This window comes from Melanotaenia boesemani, chromosome 22 (genome assembly GCF_017639745.1).
Source record: "Melanotaenia boesemani isolate fMelBoe1 chromosome 22, fMelBoe1.pri, whole genome shotgun sequence".
Classification (NCBI taxonomy): Eukaryota; Metazoa; Chordata; class Actinopteri; order Atheriniformes; family Melanotaeniidae; genus Melanotaenia; species Melanotaenia boesemani.
In genome coordinates this window covers 1508217-1528522 of record NC_055703.1, presented here as the reverse complement: position 1 = coordinate 1528522, position 20306 = coordinate 1508217, and positions in this window count along the sequence as shown.

The window sequence follows — 20306 nt, the reverse complement described above, 5'->3', positions numbered from 1 at the left end:
TGTAATACTCTCCAAGCTGGACCATGAGAAGACTTGGACCCTACCAGCAGTGATCACCGGCAAGATCTTTTATCATCAAGATGCTGTAGCTCTGCTCCCTGCGGCGTCTTGATGATAAAAGATCTCGGGGTGGTGCTCTCGCCGGTGGGAGCAGAGCTGCAGCGGAACCGGCGTCACATCCAACCAAGGCCGGCGGCCCAGCGACCTACCCCAGCACCGCCTAATGAGTACAAAGGGACAGAAACACACACATGACGGAGCCACTATGTTAGAGGCTGTTCCTGCCACTCAGAGTGCAGGTACACCTTCAACTGCTCTGGCCAAATGGTGACCCGTTCTGGACGGCTGAGTAAGCCAGCCGAGAGATTAAATCTGTAGATTTATCAGAAGAGATGGACTGTGCTGCAAATCGACTGTACTGAAGCTGGAGGAAATCGTTAAAAACGCTGTTTCAGGGTTGAACTGGAGCAACTCTTACAGGTACGGGGTTTGGTTTTGGTAGAGGCTAAAACGTATGATGCCTCATGTTTAAGTTTATGTGGAAGTTCAGGCTACAGTAACTCTGGTTTCAGGTTCTTATGGTGTTATGGGAATAACATGCTAAAAGGAGGAGATGTCATGTACGGTAGTATATAGGCTGACCCTATGTGTGTAATGTGCCTGCGCATTACGGGAGTTATTACGGGAGACCAGGAAGTGGGACTACATACTGTTGTTCATATGTGTGTGTGTTCGAGCTGCATGCGGGAAGCAGCCAGCAATAAATGAGCAAAGTGATCACAGTTATTCTTCCTCCATTTGACTTATCTTCATTATCCAGCAGGTATTAGGGGCCCTGCAGGGGCCACGTGAGCAGGTGATTCCTTATGGATAGTGAAGCTCCTGTCTTTCATAACGGGGGAAGGAAATATCCAGCCTCAACTCGTGCTGGGGTCTTGACTGGTAAAGTGCGCTCCCTCACTAATGACCTGCTCTGCTGTTAGCTCACGAAGTTTTCCAAGACTTAGTCATTTATTCACCATTCAGGGGTAATTAAAACCGGTTGATTAGTGGTTGAACGAGGCTTCATGTGCATCATCCATCCTGCGGATGTTCTGATTCAGATACTGAAACTGAAACTTAACTGAAAATCTTCCCAACAACAGGAGACGTGTCTTGTAGACGATGCAGAGCAGCATAAGGCAGATATTTAGCTGCAGATTGTGGTACAACTGTTCCCACTGCATGCGTCTGTGGTCTTTCTCTTGGAGATGCCATTCTTATACTGAGGGGATTCACTGCTGACTGCCAAGTAAAGTTCAAAGTTCAAATCCATGACTTTGAATGTGTATAAAACGCACGGCAGACTTCCTGGATCTAAATATTGGTGTCTATGCAGTTTCCAGATAATGTTGTTTATGGCTTCAAAGTGTTCATATCTCTGCTTGTTAGGGTTGAATATCTTATCTCTAGTTGTTTATCTGAAAGCATGTTTCAGATTTCCAGTCCCTCTGCTTCCTTGGACTTCCATTATTGAGTCTTTAATACGTGTTTTAAGTCTTTTCTTTGATCAGCCTAGAGAACAGGCCATGAAAGACTTGCACTTAACATGACCTCTGTTTGGCAAAAGCAGTGAGGACGAGACTTTGAAAAGCTGAGGTATGTTTTATTGTCAGTATCTTCAAAGTATTTCCCACCACTCGTTGCGCCAGCATGGTGTTAGAGCCCTGATTTGTCTGCAGGCTTCTTGTCATTCACCTTCATGCATTTTGCAGCAATGCTAAATGTTCCCTGCTGAAGGTGAAGCAACTGTCAGGGTCTAACTGTGCCATGTCAAGAGATGTAAAGGAAACAAGGACACACTCCTAAAAAGCCTTAATAGTAAAATAAAGATGAGTTTATTCTAAGTTCAGGCTGTAATAAGAGCAGAAAAATGTCTGCTGAGGCATTTAGGGAAAACATTTTGAAGCTTGTGTCATTGAATGTAAAGCAAACATGGCAAGTATTTCCCTTTTACACTCATGAATGAAGTAGTTCTCACTAATTTATGATCGATGCAGTGAATATCTCCATGCACAAAAGCAGAAAATGGCGTTTGCCACAAAAATCTGGTGAGTTTGGCACATTCTGTGGCAAATGGAGCGTGACTGGTTTTATACATCCAGCTTTTGATTTCTTGTGAAGTGGTTCATAATTAGACCTCAACATCTCTATCAAAAGGATGACCATAGCATGGAAGGAGGACCCAAATGCTTCCTACTCTGAGTCGAGGTAGGAAATGAAAAGTGTTTATTTATAATTAATGTGAGAAGCTTGGTCCAGGTCCAGGAAGCTCTTCCTATGAGAGGACAGAGGGTTAGTGATGATCTGATGAGGTGTGGGAAATGACAGCAGAATCAGCGGCTTACTAGGATCCAGTGGTGGTATGACGGTGGAGGGGTAAAGCCAGGAAAGTATCTCCAGTTGCGGTGAGAGAGTTAGGTGGCAGGCAGGGCGAGCAGGCAGGCACAAACTTTAGGTGGTGAGCTGGTGGAAAGAGAAGTCCTGGTCCATAGCTGCTAGTCAGTTCCAAAGTGTGAATAACAAGGTGCTGAGGAGTAGAGAAACAAGTTCAGATTTAAATGCAAAGCGGTACAAGAAAATCACCAAGGCAGGCCTGATTACCACGCAGTAAAGAGAAACAATCTGGCGAAGACTGGAGCTCCTGCTTGTCCCTAAATAGCAGGGAGTTGAGCAGGATAACGAGCCGGATGATAAGCTACAGGTGGTGTCACTAGAAGCTCCAGACTCTGCCCCGAGTCCCCATGGCAACCTGCTCCACCCTACCTGCAAACTCAGACACACACAGAGCACAACCATGACAGTATTTCCTTTTTTATTTCACTAGTTAAAATTTGCAGTAGAAGCAGCTAAACTGGCCTAAAACATGAATGATAAATAAAATTCTGCTTCATGTTTTTGACTCGAGGCAAATAAAATTTTCACTGTAAAAACTCTAACGTTGCAGCTGTTTCTGTTATTTCACAGTTTTTTCACATAAAAAAACAAGGTTTATGGAAACTATTATGGAAAAGCAACTTTACAAAATGACCCTTTTTAAAAAGAAAATATAATTTAATTTATAATTTAATTTCCATGTTTTCATGATGTTTCCAGCAGATTCTGAGCCTAGCATCTGAATGTGGAGCTGAAATGGAGACTCATCAGACCAGCAACGTTTCTCCATCTTCTATTGTCCAATGTTGGTGAGTGTGTGTGAATTGTAGCCTCGGTTTCCTTTTCTTAGCTGGCAGGAGGCACCCGGTGTGTCTTCTGCTGCATCCTGGTCCAGACAACTGCTCTTCTGGATATTTTCCCTTCTTCAGACCATTCTCTGGAAACCCTGGAGATGGTTGTGGGTGGAAATCCCAGTAGATCAGCAGTTTCTCATATACTAAAAATAAATTAAAAATATTCACAAATATATTTATTCTATTCTACAGTCATTTAGCAGACACTTTTATTTAAACAATTGCCTTGATAATTTATTTTACATACATTGTGCAGCAGTTACACAGTCAACATTTTATCATTAGAGAATTAAAATTAGCTGTTCTGGTGACCAACATCTGCACTGTCCCAGAGTCTCTGGCACTTTCCTGACAAACAGATCACTCACGAGGAAACTAATAAAGATAAATAACTATTAACTTATGCACCAAACATGCTGTTTGGTGCATAAGTTAATAGTTATGCTGTTTGGTGCATAAGCACAAACAATAGTCAGGACCCGTCCCCCCACTTGAAGGCGGAGGGAGGCTACCCTTTCGTCCACTGGGGTAAACCCCAACGCATAGGAGCCAAATTGGGGGGCAATGAGTATGTCCACACCTGCTGGGTGCCTCTCACCGGGAGCAACTCCAGAATGGAAGAGGGTCCAGCCCCTCTCAAGGACAGTGGTTCCAGAGCCCAAGCTTTGCGTCGAGGTGAGTCCAACTATATCTAGCCGGAACCGCTCAACCTCGTGCACCAGCTCAGGCTCCTTCCCCGCCAGAGAGGTGACATTCCAGGTCCCTAGAGCTAGCTTTTGCAGCTGAGGATCAGAGCGCCAGGGTCCCCGCCTCTGGCAGCCGCCCAGCTCACACTGCACCCGACCTCTATGGCCCCTCCTGCAGGTGGTGAGCCCACGGGAGGGGAGGCCCATGTCATCCTTTCGGGCTGAGCCGGACCGGGCCCTATGGGCAAAGGCCCGGCCACCAAGTGCTCACCTCTGTGCCCCACCTTCAGGCCTGGCTCCAGAGGGGGCCCCGGTGACCCACGTTTGGGCAAAGGAAACCTGGGTCCATCATTTGTCGTCATCATAGGGGTGCTTTTGAGCCACTCTTCATCTTCGTCTGATTACATTCATCTGTAAAGTATTTAAAAGCGTATTACTGCTCACATTAGCTTACTTACTTGGTCATTTATAGCCACATTTCCTCTAGAACAGGTTTCCACTTCTTCCTTTTGTCAAGCAGGGAGCAGTGTGACGCTATTTATCTAGTTTCCATGATGACATGTCATGACTGCTGTCTGTGTACATGGGAGTCAGCACACACACGTACACACACACACACACGTGCGTGCACACACAGGTGTCCATCAGAGGACAGAGTGCACGCATCAGAAAACATGTCGTCCAGCTGGAAATCAGACAGAAAGATGAGTTTTCTAGATTCTCTCAGCAGGTGGAGATGGAAGCATCTCACTCCAGGGAGGAGCAGATCAAGGGTTTGTCCTGCTCCGTGTTAACGCCGATAGCATCACAATCGTCATGGCAACATCACAGCTGATCAAGCTGAATCTACGTCATTGTAGGAGTTTCTGATCATATTCCAGCTTTAAATGGATCCAGTATTCTGTGGGTTTTATTAGCATCAGCACGTATCTGAGATGTGAACTTTAGGAACATTTAGCGTGACTCCGCTGGATGAAGCTTCATCAGGACATTTAAGAAGTCCTGAGTGTTTCCATCACAGCGTTCCTGGCTGGGAATCTGGGAAACACTGGATTGTTCTGGTGTTTCAGAAATGCATGTAGATGTGTTAGATCAGATTATTACAGTAATCTGAGTACTCCCAGGTAACTAAGTTTGTCACATAAATGGACTCACTGTTTTATAAAAATAGTTACCTAAGTATGTTTTTAATACTCAAGGAAGGTGGTGTTACACAATCAGCTGTAAATGAATGGATATGGAGTAGAACCACGCTGTTGTTGAATCGATTGAGGAAGTTAGTGAGGATACCCAGCCCTGCAGGCTTTCTGTTCAGAGATGCTACCAGGGACCAGTGGTTTTTGTAAGTGCCTGTTTCAGACTACAATAACAGCATTTTTAATAAGAGTGAGCTCGGCCATCTTCAGGCAATTCCGAATGCTGGGCTATCCATGGGACGCCTCTCTTGCGGTGGCTACCGCTGCATTTTACAGTACATATTAAATCTGTTGTCCTTTCCAATCAAGTCCTAGCATTCATTGACAATCCCTTAGAAAAGTACACCTCTTCTCCCAGTCGGAGGCTGCTGGTGGTTCCATGAACCACTTCAACTATTGAGGGGACGGGGATCTTAAAGCTGTGGTCCCCGGACTCAAATGCTTTGCTGGTGTTTTTCTTTCATTGCAAGGGTTGCTATCAGTCTTAGATCAGAAGATGGTTGGTTGGTTTGGAAATAGCCATTTTTGTGGTAATTTAGATTTTTTTCTTTTAAGAAGCTCAGTAAGAAGACTATCTTATTTCTTCAAATACACATCAGTGAAACAAAATAAATGATCAGTCCTTTCCTTTGGCGTGGGTGAACACAGAATATTGGAGTGACTGTGGATTTTTAGCCATATTCACATTTCCAGCTGGAGACTGTCCTCCTGTATTTGGCCTATGTGCACAAAGACAGATAAGGACTGTAATTACATTTAAAAACTCTTTCATTTGAATATTAGACTTGACAATCACGTGGAAACGTATTTCCACATGCTGGTGATGGGAATGAGTGCCCGATTAATCATAATGTTATTGTCTAGGCAAACACAGCTGATTAATATATGAAAACTTACCACCACAGTCAGTGTTTGCAGAGCTTTGGAAGAACCAGTTTGATTAGTGTTTTACCCCTGCTCCACACCTTAAGGATTAAGGATTCCAGAAAAGAGTTTGGTTTTTGACTGTCTAAAAAGGAAATCTGAAGGGACACATTATTTTTCATCGCAATCAAATACACTGAAAAACTGAAAATGGCCAGCAGAGACTGGAGCTGGGCGAAGGGAATGATTAGGAAGGGGTACGGTGACATGTGATTTACTCTGCAATACTATGCAACATCACCTGCAGGGCTGCAAAGACACAGGCTAAATTAATCTGTAGTCAAATTAACCTTCTCTTTTTGTTGCTCAGTAACACCCGCTATGATGTCTGTTCGCCAACGTCTGTGTGATTCATCAAGTAAAATAACCCCCTGCCGTTTCATTTGGTTCCCCTGGCTGATGACCATTTTAAAAGAAAATAGCAGTTTCTTATGATTCACATATGACTGTAAGCGGATTACTTGTAGGTGGTCTCCATCCTTTCTGCAGAGCCCTGGGAGATGATAAATATGACAGGCAGAGATTAGGGGATTACCGTCTGCAGCATATGAAACAATCATTAAATGGTAGCATCTGTCAATGCTGTTAGTAAGTGGACATAAGCAGTTTTCAAATCAGGTGGCACAAGGATGGCTGGATGCTGGGCACTCTGCTGGTTGCTTTACTCAACCCTTAATAAGATAGAATATCTGTCAGCAGGTGGTATCACTGACGGGCCATTTAATAAGACTTGTGGCAATCATCTGTGGACTTCGTCACCACTTCTCTCTCATCCGTTAGATGAGCAAACACGGAGTTAGCATGATGCACCTGAAAACCTGACAGCAGAAATGCTCACAGCCAAGCTTTGTAATGCGAAGGCAGCTGTTTAGGCCCAAGCAGGGCCGGCTCTAGTTCTTTGGCTGCTCTAGGCGACATTTTGGTTTTATTTATTTATAATAAATAAAAATATTTATTATAAAATATTTTAAAAGAAGACTGTTTAATTATTTTAACAAGTTGTAGAAGTGGTGGTGGTGGCAGCTTCTCCCATCATCTCTTTTTTGATATCTAAAGTCTGGATTGGCCCGGTTTGGTCCTCTAATAACGAACTCAGTCCTTACTGCATCACTGAGGGCTGGCCAGTCAGCAGATCTATGGTGCTCCCTGGATATCAGAAATCGTTGAGGTTGAGGTGCTGCAGGTGGCAGAGTACTAGCAGAACATGATGTGATGTTGATGATGTTGCTCCTCCATCTGAAGGCAAATACATACATGCAAAATGGATGTTAGTGTACACAATGTCAAAGGAAAAATGCAATAACCAATGTAAAAATGTGTCATTTGATTTGTGTCCATGAAATTATCTTATTTACTTGTATTAATTTCTAAGATTCATCAATATTAATAAATTACAACATATTGTAAATAATGCAAAAATGTACATTATAACTTCAGTGTGATTAAGCTATTTTAGACTGTGCTTACACTAAGCATTACTATAATACATCTAATATAGAGCAGCTGATAGAGCATAATAGACCAGCAGTGTTTAAGAACAATTAATGAAGAATGTCAACTTGGTTTGATGAGAAAACAAGTCACTGAGGTTTTTAATTGTGCTTTAATATATAGTATTTAAGGAGCTTACTTGTTTCAGGCTGAGCTTCCGTGGTCTCAGTGCTCTGTGTTTCACTGGTGCTTGGAATGCTAGATGTGGCCACATCACCTGCATCAGCCAGGTCAGTGGCAATCAATTCAGTTTGCAATAATCATTAAAATGGTGCTTGAAATTAGTTTCATAGGGATGAAATGTTATTGGTCTACCATAGGACTGCACAACACGGCAGTGGCTCAGGCGGTAGAGCAGGTCGTCCAATGATCGGAAGGTCGGCGGTTCGATTCCCGCTCCCGCAGTCATCTGTCGTTGTGTCCTTGGGCAAGACACTTAACCCTCCTTGCCTCCAGTGTTGGCATCGCTGGTGGATGAATGGTCGGTGATGGTCGGAGAGGCCGTAGGCGCAGACTGGCAGCCACGTTTCCGTCAGCTTGCCCCAGGGCAGCTGTGGCTACACACATAGCTTACCATCACCAGGTATGAGTGAGGAGTGGCTGAATAATGGATTCACAATGTAAAGCGCTTTGGGTGCCTTGAAAAGCGCTATATAAATCTAATCCATTATTATTATTAACACAGTCTCACTGCAAAAGTAAGCTAACCTGCTGTTAGTGAAGTTATGACTGGTGGTTAGGGTTACTTTACTTGTTTTGTCTGTTTTCTTTACTTATTTAAACTCTAAGCATAAATGATTCATTCATTACAATGTTACAAAAGAAACAACTTCATATTTATATTACATAACCCAAAAAAAGATTTAAATGATCTAATAATCCGACCACATTTTCATACAACATAATTACTCAAGCTAACATGTCAGGCTGACATCAGCCTGTAAACCAGAAACTGTAATAATATAGACATCCTTAGAAATGAAGCTAAACAAAGCAAATGCATGAACACTGTTGTAAACTGTTGCTGTCTGTCTGCCAGTGTGTGTCTACAGGTCCTGCACTCCTAGCATCAATATGTGAGTGGCAGCAACGAAATTTTATTCTGTAATACAAAATACTATTTAACATTTGACGGTATAATGAATCAGATGGCTTACCTCTATAGTAGGTAATTACATCTATGCAACCTCCCTGAACAAGAACCAATAACCATCACAGTGGCAGACATTCAACAAAGAGTCTCAGGTATGAAAAACTGGACAGCTCCAGGACCTGACATGGTTCACACCTACTGGCTGAAGAAGCTAACTGCACTCTATGAGCGCCTGGCAGGACAAATGACCCAGCTGCTAAAAGATAGGACCCACCCTGAATGGCTAACTGAAGGCTGGATTATCCTGATTTAGAAGGATCCCCTGAAGGGAACAGTTCCATCCAACTATTGGCCAATAACTTGTCTCCCCACCACATGGAAGCTCATGTCAGGCATCATAGCGGTTAAGATAAGTGGGCACATGGATCAATACATGAGCACAACACAGAAGGGCATTGGTAAAAATACCAGAAGAGCAAAACACCAGCTGCTGGTAGATGAAACAGTCGCTCGGGACTGCAGAACCAGGAATACCAATCTGTACACTTCCTGGACTGATTATATGAAAGCCTATGACTCAATGCCACACACATGGATCATGGAATGCTTGGAGATGTATAACATCAACAGGATTCTAAGAGCCTTCATTGCAAACTCAATGCAGCAGTGGAAGACCACCTTTGAGGCCAACTGCAAGCCAATTGCACAAGTGTCCATCAAATGTGACATATACCAAGGAGATGTCCTGTCCCCTGTGCTGTTCTGCATAGGTCTGAACCCCCTCAGCCAAATAATCACCAAGACTGGCTATGGATACCATCTCAGGAATGGGTCCACCATCAGTTACCTCCTCTACATGGATGACATCAAGCTGTACGCCAAGAGCGAGCGAGACATTGACTCACTGATCCACTCAACCAGGATCTACAGCAATGACATCGGAATGTCATTCGGACTTAAGAAGTGTGGGTGGATGGTGACAAAAAGAGGGAAGGTAGTCCATACAGAAGGGGTCTCACTCCCAGACGGCAAAATAGCAGACATTGAGGACAGCTACAAGTACCTTGGAATCCCACAAGCAAATGGCAACCTCGAACAGGCCACAAGAAAAGCAGCCACAGCCAAATACCTCCAACGAGTAAGGCAAGTCCGAAGGAGTCAGCTCAATGGCAAGAACAAGGTGCAGGCAATTAACAGCTATGCCCTGCCGGTCATCAGATACCCTGCAGGAATATTAAACTGGCCAAAGGAAGAGATTCAGACCACATATGTAAAAACACGAAAGCTTCTGACCATGCATGGAGGGTTCCACCCCAAATCCAGCACCCTGAGACTGTACACTAAGCGCAAGGAAGGAGGCAGAGGACTAGTGAGTGTCAGAACCGCTATCCAGGATGAAACATCCAACATCCTTGAAAAGTGTTTTGGTGTCTAGGTGCAATTAAAACTGAGAGGTGAGTCGCCATGAGGTGCATCCAAGGAGACCACTGAATGGTCCCCTCCACTCCACCCCGCATGGCATGCACGCCTCCCAACTCCCTAGGTGTGTGTGTGTGAGATAGACAGAGGAAATCAGAGGGGTCCGGGGATGTAAGTCCTCTGTTGAGCCTCTAGTGGCATTAGGCACCCCCACTCCCCGGGAGGTCCTCCAGGGCAAGACAGGCCAGGAGAGGCCGCCCCCCTTGACCGGGCCATACAGGGATGGGGACAGAGGCAGAGTCCAGACCCACGGCACACCACCCCCAGGCCCCCCCACCGCCATCCCCAGCCACCCCCCATCACCTCCCACCCAGATGTGGCCGACCGGGCATCCCCCAAGATCAGCAGCTCCTCATCAGCGCAGCCGCCCCGGTTTCCAGCCCCCAGGGCAACCACCTCCCCTGCCCGCCCCTGGCGGTGCCCCAGGGAAGAGGGGTGTGAGGTGTCACCATTGTCCTCCTCCTCCTCCTCGATCATGACCGTTTGTGGTGAGTGTGTTTTTTCAAAGTAAAACTGGGGGCAGTGACCATATCGTGCTGGGAGCAAGGTCATGTTAGTAGTCTTGCCCTCCATGCACCACATGACACGCCCCCCAGAAGTTGTTTGTGTGTTGTGTTGGTCTTTTGATGTCTAAGTGTAATTTATTTTTTTATTTTTTATTTTTTTTATTTTTTAATTTAAACTGAGAGGCGAGTCGCCACAGGGTGCAGCTAAAGAAGCCACTTGGGTGGCCCCCCGGCTACACCCCGCATGACGTGCACGCCTCCCAAATCCCTATGTGTGTGTGTGTGTTTATGTGTGTATGTAAGAGATAGAGAGAGCGGGGAAGAAGAGGGGTCCGGGGATGTAAGTCCGAAGGGAAGAGAACCTCCCTCCAGATGGTGAGCTGCCAGCAGCACTAGGCACCCCCGTTCCCCAGGAGGCCGCCCAGGGCAAGACAGGCCAGAGGCAGCCGCCCCCCAAGACCAGGCCACGCAGCAACTGCAGCCAACGAGCCGCCACTGACCCCAGTAGATACCCACCCACCAGACACCCAAGGGGAAAGGAGAGGAGTGGAAGCAGAATAGCGGGAGAGCTCAACCCAACAAAATCAGAGGTTAAATTCATTTGATGAAACAACTCACAATTAACTACATATAGAATTGCACTACAGGTGCAGCAGCTTTAGTACAAATCACTGCAGCTGATTATCAGTACAGGACCTCACATGTTATATTGGACATGATAAATATTTTGATGAATATTTTAGACACTGAAAGTGAACGTGTCTGGTAGAACACAGAGCCAGCAGCTGGTTAAGATACTGATATATCTCAGCTGGATGCTGATGTGCTTTTCTTTTCTTTTCAGAATTAAAAGTTTAGTCTCCCAGAAAGACCAGGAGAAACTCCTCCATGAATCCATCTCCAGTGGACTGGATTACTGTACTGGTCTTTAACAGGACTTCCTAAAAAGAGCATTAAACACCTGCAGCTCATCCAAAACGCTGCTGCTAGAGTTTTAACCAGGACTAAGAGATCTGAACACATCACACCAGTTTTGAAATCTTTACACTGGTTTCCAGTTTATACTGTCACCCAAGTCACCTAGTAGACATAGTGCGGGGATTGTAGGAATATTACATTTAAACCATGTTGACATGTCCACACATAGCTGAAGCCAGAACCTGCGGACAGGTGTGCAGGACCACAAGGCATGGAGATAGTTGTCCGGTGTGTTTTCATTGCAGTGTGTGCAGATGTTTGATTGTGACAGACCCATCCTGAACATCCTTTGTCCTGTATAATGAGTTCTATGCAGAATTTTGAATTGTATCAGTTGCATAATTGAATTTTTAGTCATTTTAAAGGTGTTTAAACATATTTGTGACCATTTATCTTTATTAAAGTTACTGGATAAGTCACCCTCCCATTTTGAAGTTGGAAGACAGATTGAGTCTTCTAGTTTAGATAATAGTCTATATGTTTTTGATAATAGCTTTGGGGCATTGAGATTCATGAATTCTGCCACCCTAATAGGTAGCTGTAAGTTTAATTGATTAATGGTATATTTTTTACATATAATAGATTTAAGCTGGTGATATTCTAAAAATGTTTTGCTACTGATACCATATTGTGAAGTGAGAATATTAAATGACAAGAAGTTTCCATTTTCTGTTATATGTTCTGTTTTATTCCTTTTTTTTCCATTGAGTAAAATCGATAAGCTTTTTGTTTTGCAGGATGTCAGGGTTGTTCCAGAGGGGTGTAAACTTACATGGAAAAAGTGAGGATTTGGTTATTTTTAGAAATTCCCACCAAGCCACTAAAGAGGAACTGATATTAATGCTTTTAAACACTGATGTGTTTTGATGGTTGAGCTGATGAATGGCAGGTCAGAGATAAACAGATCCTCACATAATGCTTGCTCTACATCTAACCATGATTCATCCAGACTGCTAGGTTTAAGCCATTTGGAGATATACTGCAGCTTGTTAGCTAAGAAAACATGATTAAAGTTGGGTAGCTCCAATCCGCCTCTATCTTTAGTCTGTTGTAAAGTTTTTAGACTGATACGTGATGGCTTGTTTTTCCATAAAAATTTTGATATATGTGAGTCCAGTGACTTAAACCAACTGGAGGATGGTTTAGTGGGTGCCATTGAAAACAGGTAGTTTACTTTAGATAGAACCATCATTTTAACTGTGGCAACCCTCCCCATGAGTGATATGGGTAAGCGCCTCCACCGTGAGAGATCATCCTCTATTGCTTTAAGTAGCTGGACATAATTTAGCTTTGTTAGTTCTGATAACCTGGGGGAAATGTTTATGCCTAGTTATCTAATGTTTCCAGACTGTATTGTAGTATTGGGTATGTTTTGTAGGTCACAGTTGAAGGGCATAATAATAGTCTTAGACCAGTTAATAGAGTAGTCAGATATTGATGAGAATGTGTTAATAAGTGTGATTGTCTGGGGGGGAGATGTCGGTGAGTTCTGGAGGAAAAGTAATACATCATCAGCATAAAGACTTATCTTGTGTTCTATATATTTGGCATGGATTCCTTTAATCTCTTTATTTTGTCTTATGGCAGCAGCTAGGGGTTCAATAAAAATAGTAAAGAGTGATGGAGAAAGCGGGCAGCCCTGTCTGGTGCCTCTCTGCAAACAGAAGCTTGGAGAGGTTTGATCATTGGTCTTCACACATGCATTTGGGTTGTTATATAATATTTTTATCCAATCTATGAAAGATGACCCAAACCCCAATTTGTTTAACGTTGCAAATAAAAATTTCCAGTTTACTCGGTCAAATGCTTTTTCTGCGTCTAAAGAAATGACTGTGGATTCCAGATTATGTAGAGTAGAATAATCTATGATGTTAATTAATCTACGCATATTAGTAGAGGAACGTCTACCTTTAATAAAGCCTGTTTGGTCAGGATGTATTATTAGAGGGGTTATTTTTTCTATTCTTCTGGCCAAAGCTTTGCTAATTATTTTGAGATCTACATTTATTAATGAAATTGGACAGTAACTGGATGGAAGTAGAGTAATAGTAGAGTAATATTGGCTAGGTTCATTTTTGAAGGTATTTTTTGTTTTTCCTTTATTTCTAATATCATATTGTAGAAAGTGGGTGCCAGCATTGTCCAGAATTCTTTGTAGAATTCTGCTGGGTAACCATCTGGACCTGGAGCTTTATTGTTGGGCATATGCTGGAGAGCTTCTTGGAGTTCGCCGACTGAAAGGGGGGAATCCAAGACCATTTTATTTTCATGTTTTAATTTTGGAAGATTGATGTTACTAAGAAATTTATCAATATTGTCATCTGTTGTAGTTAGTTGTGATGTATATAATGTTTTATAGAATTCTTTGAAAGTGTTATTTATCTTGTCAGGGTCGTGGCTGATGTTTCCTTCTGGATCTCTGACAGAGGAGATGGTTGTTTTCTCCTTATTTGTTTTTAACTGATTAGCCAGGGACCTTCCAGATTTGTTGCCATTTTCAAAGTTCTCCAAGAGAAGTCTTTGCACCAAGAATTGCGTCTTTTTATCTATTATTTCATTAAGTTCAAGTTTAGCTTTCCTTATAGCATTTAGTGTGTGTTCTTCTTGGGAGACATGGTAAGCGTCCTCTAAGGATTTAATTCTGAGTTCTAACTCTGAAATTCTCAAAGTTTCCTTCTTTTTCTTATGAGAAGAAAAGAAAGAAGAACACACGCTGAAGTTTCTGGCAAGTCGTTATTTTCTAGATATAAGGACCATTCTCTTTTAAAGTAGCTGATAAACTCAGGATCTTTAAGTAATGACATATTAAATCTCCAGTTTCTAGTTGCTGGTTTATTGCTCTTACTTCTCAGAGTGAATGATACTGGTGCGTGATCACTAATGCTAATAGGATGGATTCTGATTTCTGACATGTCATTCATCAGCGAGCTGCTAGTTAAGAAATAATCTAATCTAGAATAGGAATGGTGGACTGAAGAGAAGAAGGTGTATTCTCTTAGTGTGGGATGGTGAGAGCGCCAAGCATCACAGAGACCAAAATCCTTCATGTTTTACAGTTTCTGAGGATTTCCAGACTGAGCTCCTGTGGTACTATGTTTGTCCAGTATAATGTTAAAATCACCTCCTATAATTAGTGTGTTATCTGAGTGACCATAGAGTGAGGCGAAGAGGGAGTGAAAGAAGGAGGATCATCTACATTTGGACTAGATATATTTGCGATACATAACTTAACATTTTTAATAGATAATGTAACTATTATAAATCTGCCTTCTGGATCTATGATTGTATTATCTATGTCAAAATTTAACCTTCTATTAATAAGAGTTGCTGCTCCTCTCTGCCTAGAATTATAACAAGCTGAATACACGTGTGGAAACTGGGTTGTTGAGAGAAGATCTATTGTTGAGTTTGATAAATGAGTCTCTTGGAGTAATATTATATCTGCTTTCATTTCTTGCAGGCGATAAAAATGTTTAACCTCTTTTCCCTTGTGCCAGCTCCACGCACATTCCAAGTGACAAATGTGAGTTCGTTCATGAACCAACCACAGAAATGAGGGTTATATGCATATTACTGAAGCGTGCATGTGTATCTGCCAGCTGGTTGTGACAGTGATGTATGTGCGCTTGTGCTGTTCTGTGTGTGTTCCTGTGAATCATGAAAAGTGCTGATGTGTATATAATATAATGAGTGTGTTACCGTTAACCGTTAAAGGGTCGGAGAGAAGAAGTGTGAAGAGTGAAATGAGCGACAGTGTCAAAGAAAAAAGCAATTTAAAAAACGCATCTGTGCTGAGAACAGTGTAGTGGAGACGGGCAGTGGATTTACTGTTAACTAAATGATCTTTTATGGCGGTTTTATGGATATAACATGATCTAGTGCTGTATCAAGTCAAATCGTTGTCAAACCACTAATGAATCGCATGGTGAACAGAGCAAATCGTATCGTATCTGCAGGAGGCTGCACTGTATCATTATGGTATTGTATCTCTGGCAGCATATTGACATGCGTATTGAATCAGCCTCAGTGGTGGGGATTCACATTGCTACTCCTCACCAGGGAACAGTAATAAGATTTATTAGTACTCATACTGGTACTCATATCGGCAAAAACTCATATGTAAGTACTTGTACTCAGTTTGAATAAATGTGGTAATGGTGCATTCCTTGTAAAAACTATCCCAGAATCCTTTCTTTACCTTTAACGCCTGAAGCTTTCACACTTCTGTAAATATCACAGTAAAGTTTATTATCTTCCATATCTGGTAGAAGCACATGTTTAACTACTGACTTTCATGTGAACATGACTCACAAGGAGACACATGTATATGCTTGTAGCTCAGATTTTCATGCTTCACACATGTACTCATTATTTCCTTTTAGGTGCTGCACCCCATTCAGCAAGATGACATGATGAATAATTTTATCACCATAACAGTGTCAGTAGCAGGAAGCTTTTGGAAAATCAGACCATGTGTGTATTTTTTTTACATGAACTGCAACAAACAGAAAAGCTAATGTTGGTTTTATTCTGTTTGCACACTGATCATATTCTTTAGAAAAGGCTCATTTTGGTTACAAACTTAAACTCTGATGCTCATGCTGGCTATTTATGCATATAAAGACAACAAAAGGACCAGATCTGGCAGTGCTTTCTGCAAACATATTCTGGCTGCAGAGGGATCTATTTATTCTGAGACCATAATCTTTGATGTTGCAGCTGTAAACTCACAGTATTTGGCGTTAGACATTTCTGCTGAACCTTGACTTCTTTCACTGGGAATCTACAAAGCTGTTTGGCACATCTTGAGAGGACATGAATAGATGCTAGAGCAATTAAAATCTGCAAGATGAAATCATCCCCGCTCAAATGTTCTGCTCTATTCCCTTGTCAAGGAGACACAGCCTCTCCACAGTAATCCAGCGTTAATAGGACGGGTTCAACCAGAGTGTCAAGAGCAGCCAAAAGATGAGGATTTTCAAGCCTGTCTGACAACTAACTCACTTCCAAAAAAACACTCCATAAGCAGTGGATAATGGAGCTTATGTGGCAGGCAGAAACATGGAGTTGTAGCAGACTCAGCAAAACAATTACACTCCTTTCTATGCTTTAATTAGTGCTCAAGGTTCATGGAAAATGTTGTTTTTCATGTACACACTTTCTGGTGAAGGGAATACACTGTCTCTCAGTGTACGACAAGCTGTTCCTGCTTTAGCCTCAGAGTTAGTGTGTGTGTGCACACGCAGATCTGTAGGATGGCTTGGTAACGCTGACAGGCGAGATTTTTGACTTTCTTCTGCATTCTTTAGCAGCTGATAACTTAAAAACATTTACACAATAAGAAAAAGGAGTTAAAATAATGAAACGATGTATTTATACATGGATGAAAATATGAAACCCCAGTCACAGTTCCATAGATTCTGCTTCTTGCAGCTGATTGGCAACAATAACTGGATGTGTCCATTTTCTGTATAAAGTTTTTACTCTCTCATCATTGTGGAGGAATTTTGGCCCCATCTTTTTACAGCATTGCTGGATTTATTTATATTCTCTTGTTGATTTGCTGGTATGTTTGGGATCATTTGGCTTCATTCAAAAACTCTTAAAACAAACAAACAAGTCCTACTTACAAACTTTTTACAAGGATTGTGGCGTTCACAATTATCTTGGATTTCTTCTAGCAAAAAACAAATACAAAGAATTCTTACAAACATTTCAGTGCCCATATGTTTGAAGAAAAGTGGTAAATTACCCCACTGACCTGGTTAATTACACCACTGACGAAGTTAATAACACCACTGGCCTGGTTAATAACTCTGACCTGGTTAATAACAACACTGACATGGTTTTTAACACCACTGACCTGGTTAATAACACCACTGACCAGGTTAATAACACCACTGACCTGGTGAATAACACCACTGACCAGGTTAATAACACCACTGACCTGGTTTTTAACACCACTGGCCTGGTTAATAACTCTGACCTGGTTAATAACAACACTGACCTGGTTTTTAACACCACTGACCTGGTTAATAACACCACTGACCAGGTTAATAACACCACTGACCTGGTGAATAACACCACTGACCTGGTTAATTACTCCCTGACCTGGTTAATGACAACACTGAACTGGTTTTTAACACCACTGGCCTGGTTAATAACACTGACCTGGTTAATTACTCCACTGACCTGGTTAATGACAACACTGACCTGGTTAATAACACTGACCTGGTTAATTACTCCACTGACCTGGTTAATAACAACACTGACCTGGTTAATAACACTGACCTGGTTAATTACTCCACTGACCTGGTTAATAACAACACTGACCTGGTTAATAACACTGACCTGGTTAATTACTCCACTGACCTGGTTAATAACAACACTGACCTGGTTAATAACACTGACCTGGTTAATTACTCCACTGACCTCGTTAATAACAACACTGACCTGGTTAATAACACTGACCTGGTTAATAACAACACTGACCTGGTTTTTAACACCACTGACCTGGTTAATAACACCACTGACCAGGTTAATAACACCACTGACCTGGTCAATAACACCACTGGCCTGGTTAATAACACCACTGGCCTGGTTAATAACTCTGACCTGGTTATTTAATCCACTGACCTGGTTAATAACACTGACCTGGCTTCTAACACCACTGACCTGGTTAATAACACTGACCTGGTTAATTACTCCACTGACCCGGTTAATAACACCACTGACCTGGTTAATAACACTGACCTGGTTAATTAATTCACTGGCCTGGTTAATAACAACACTGACCTGTTTTTTAATACCACTGGCCTGGTTAATAACACCACTGACATGGTTAATAACACCATTGACCTTGTTAATAACACCACTGACCTGGTTAGTAACACTGACCTGGTTAATTACTCCACTGACCTGGTTAATAACACCACTGACCTGGTTAATTACTCCACTGACCTGGTTAATCACTCCACTGACCTGGTTAATGACAACACTGACCTGGTTTTTAACACCACTGGCCTGGTTAATAACACAGACCTGGTTAATTACTCCACTGACCTGGTTAATGACAACACTGACCTGGTTTTTAACACCACTTGCCTGGTTAATATCACTGACCTGGTTTTTAACACCACTGGCCTGGTTAATAACACAGACCTGGTTAATTACTCCACTGAACTGGTTAATGACAACACTGACCTGGTTTTTAACACCACTGGCCTGGTTAATAACACTGACCTGGTTTTTAACACCACTGGCCTGGTTAATAACACTGGCCTGGTTAATTACTCTACTGACCTGGTTAATTACAGCACTGACGTGGTTAATAACAACACTGACCTGGTTCATAACACCATTGACCTTGTTAATAACACCACTGACCTGGTTAATAACATTGACCTGGTTAATTACTCCACTGACCTGGTTAACAACACCACTGGCCTGGTTAATAAAAACACTGACCTGGTTGTTAAAACCACTGGCCTGGTTAATAACACTGACCTGGTTAATTACCCACTGACCTGCTTAATAACACTGACCTGGTTAATTAATCCACTTGCCTGGTTAATACCACCACTGACCTGGTTATTAACACTGACCTAGTTAATAACAACACTGAACTGGTTATTAACACCACTGGCCTGGATAATAAGACTGACCTGGTTAATTACTCCACTGACCTGATTAATAACACCACTGACCTGGTTAATAACACTGACCTGCTTAATTAATCCACTGACCTGGTTAATACCACCACTGACCTGGTTAATAATACTGACCTAGTTAATAACAACACTGACCTGGTTAATAACACTGACCTAGTAAATAAAAACACTGACCTGGTTATTAACACCACTGGCCTAGTTTATAAGACTGACCTGGTTAATTACTCCACTGACCTGGTTAATAACACTGACCTGGTTTTTAACACCACTGACCTGTTTTTTAATACCACTGGCCTGGTTAATAACACCACTGACCTGGTTAATAACACTGACCTAGTTAATTACTCCACTGACCTAGTTAATAACACGACTGACCTGGTTAATAACACCACTGACCTGGGTAATTACTCCACTGACCTGGTTAATAACACCACTGACCTGGTTAATTACTCCACTGACCTGGTTAATGACAACACTGACCTGGTTTTTAACACCACTGGCCTGGTTAATAACACAGACCTGGTTAATTACTCCACTGACCTGGTTAATAAGACCACTGACCTGGTTAATAACATTGACCTAGTTAATTACTCCACTGACCTGGTTAATAACAACACTGACCTGGTTGTTAACACCACTGGCCTGGTTAATAACACTGACCCGGTTAATTACCCCACTGACCAGGGTAATAACACTGACCTGGTTAATTAATCCACTGACCTGGTAAATAACACTGACCTGCTTAATTAATCCACTGCAGGTGGCAGGTAAGTGACGCTAATGCTGTAGGTGACGTAGTTCCGGGGGAGACAGCAGATTCAAACTAGGCGCGCCCAAACATTTATACTTTCATTCTATTGTATTTTGTGCCAACTTAATCAAAATATTCTTTAAAGTAGGACTATAGTGTCTTTAAAAGGTACACTCTGGAGCACAGCGGGGAGGATTTGGCCAGCCTGACAGATTTTATAGATCGTTGTTACGACAGAATCGTCATGGGGAAACCGAACAACA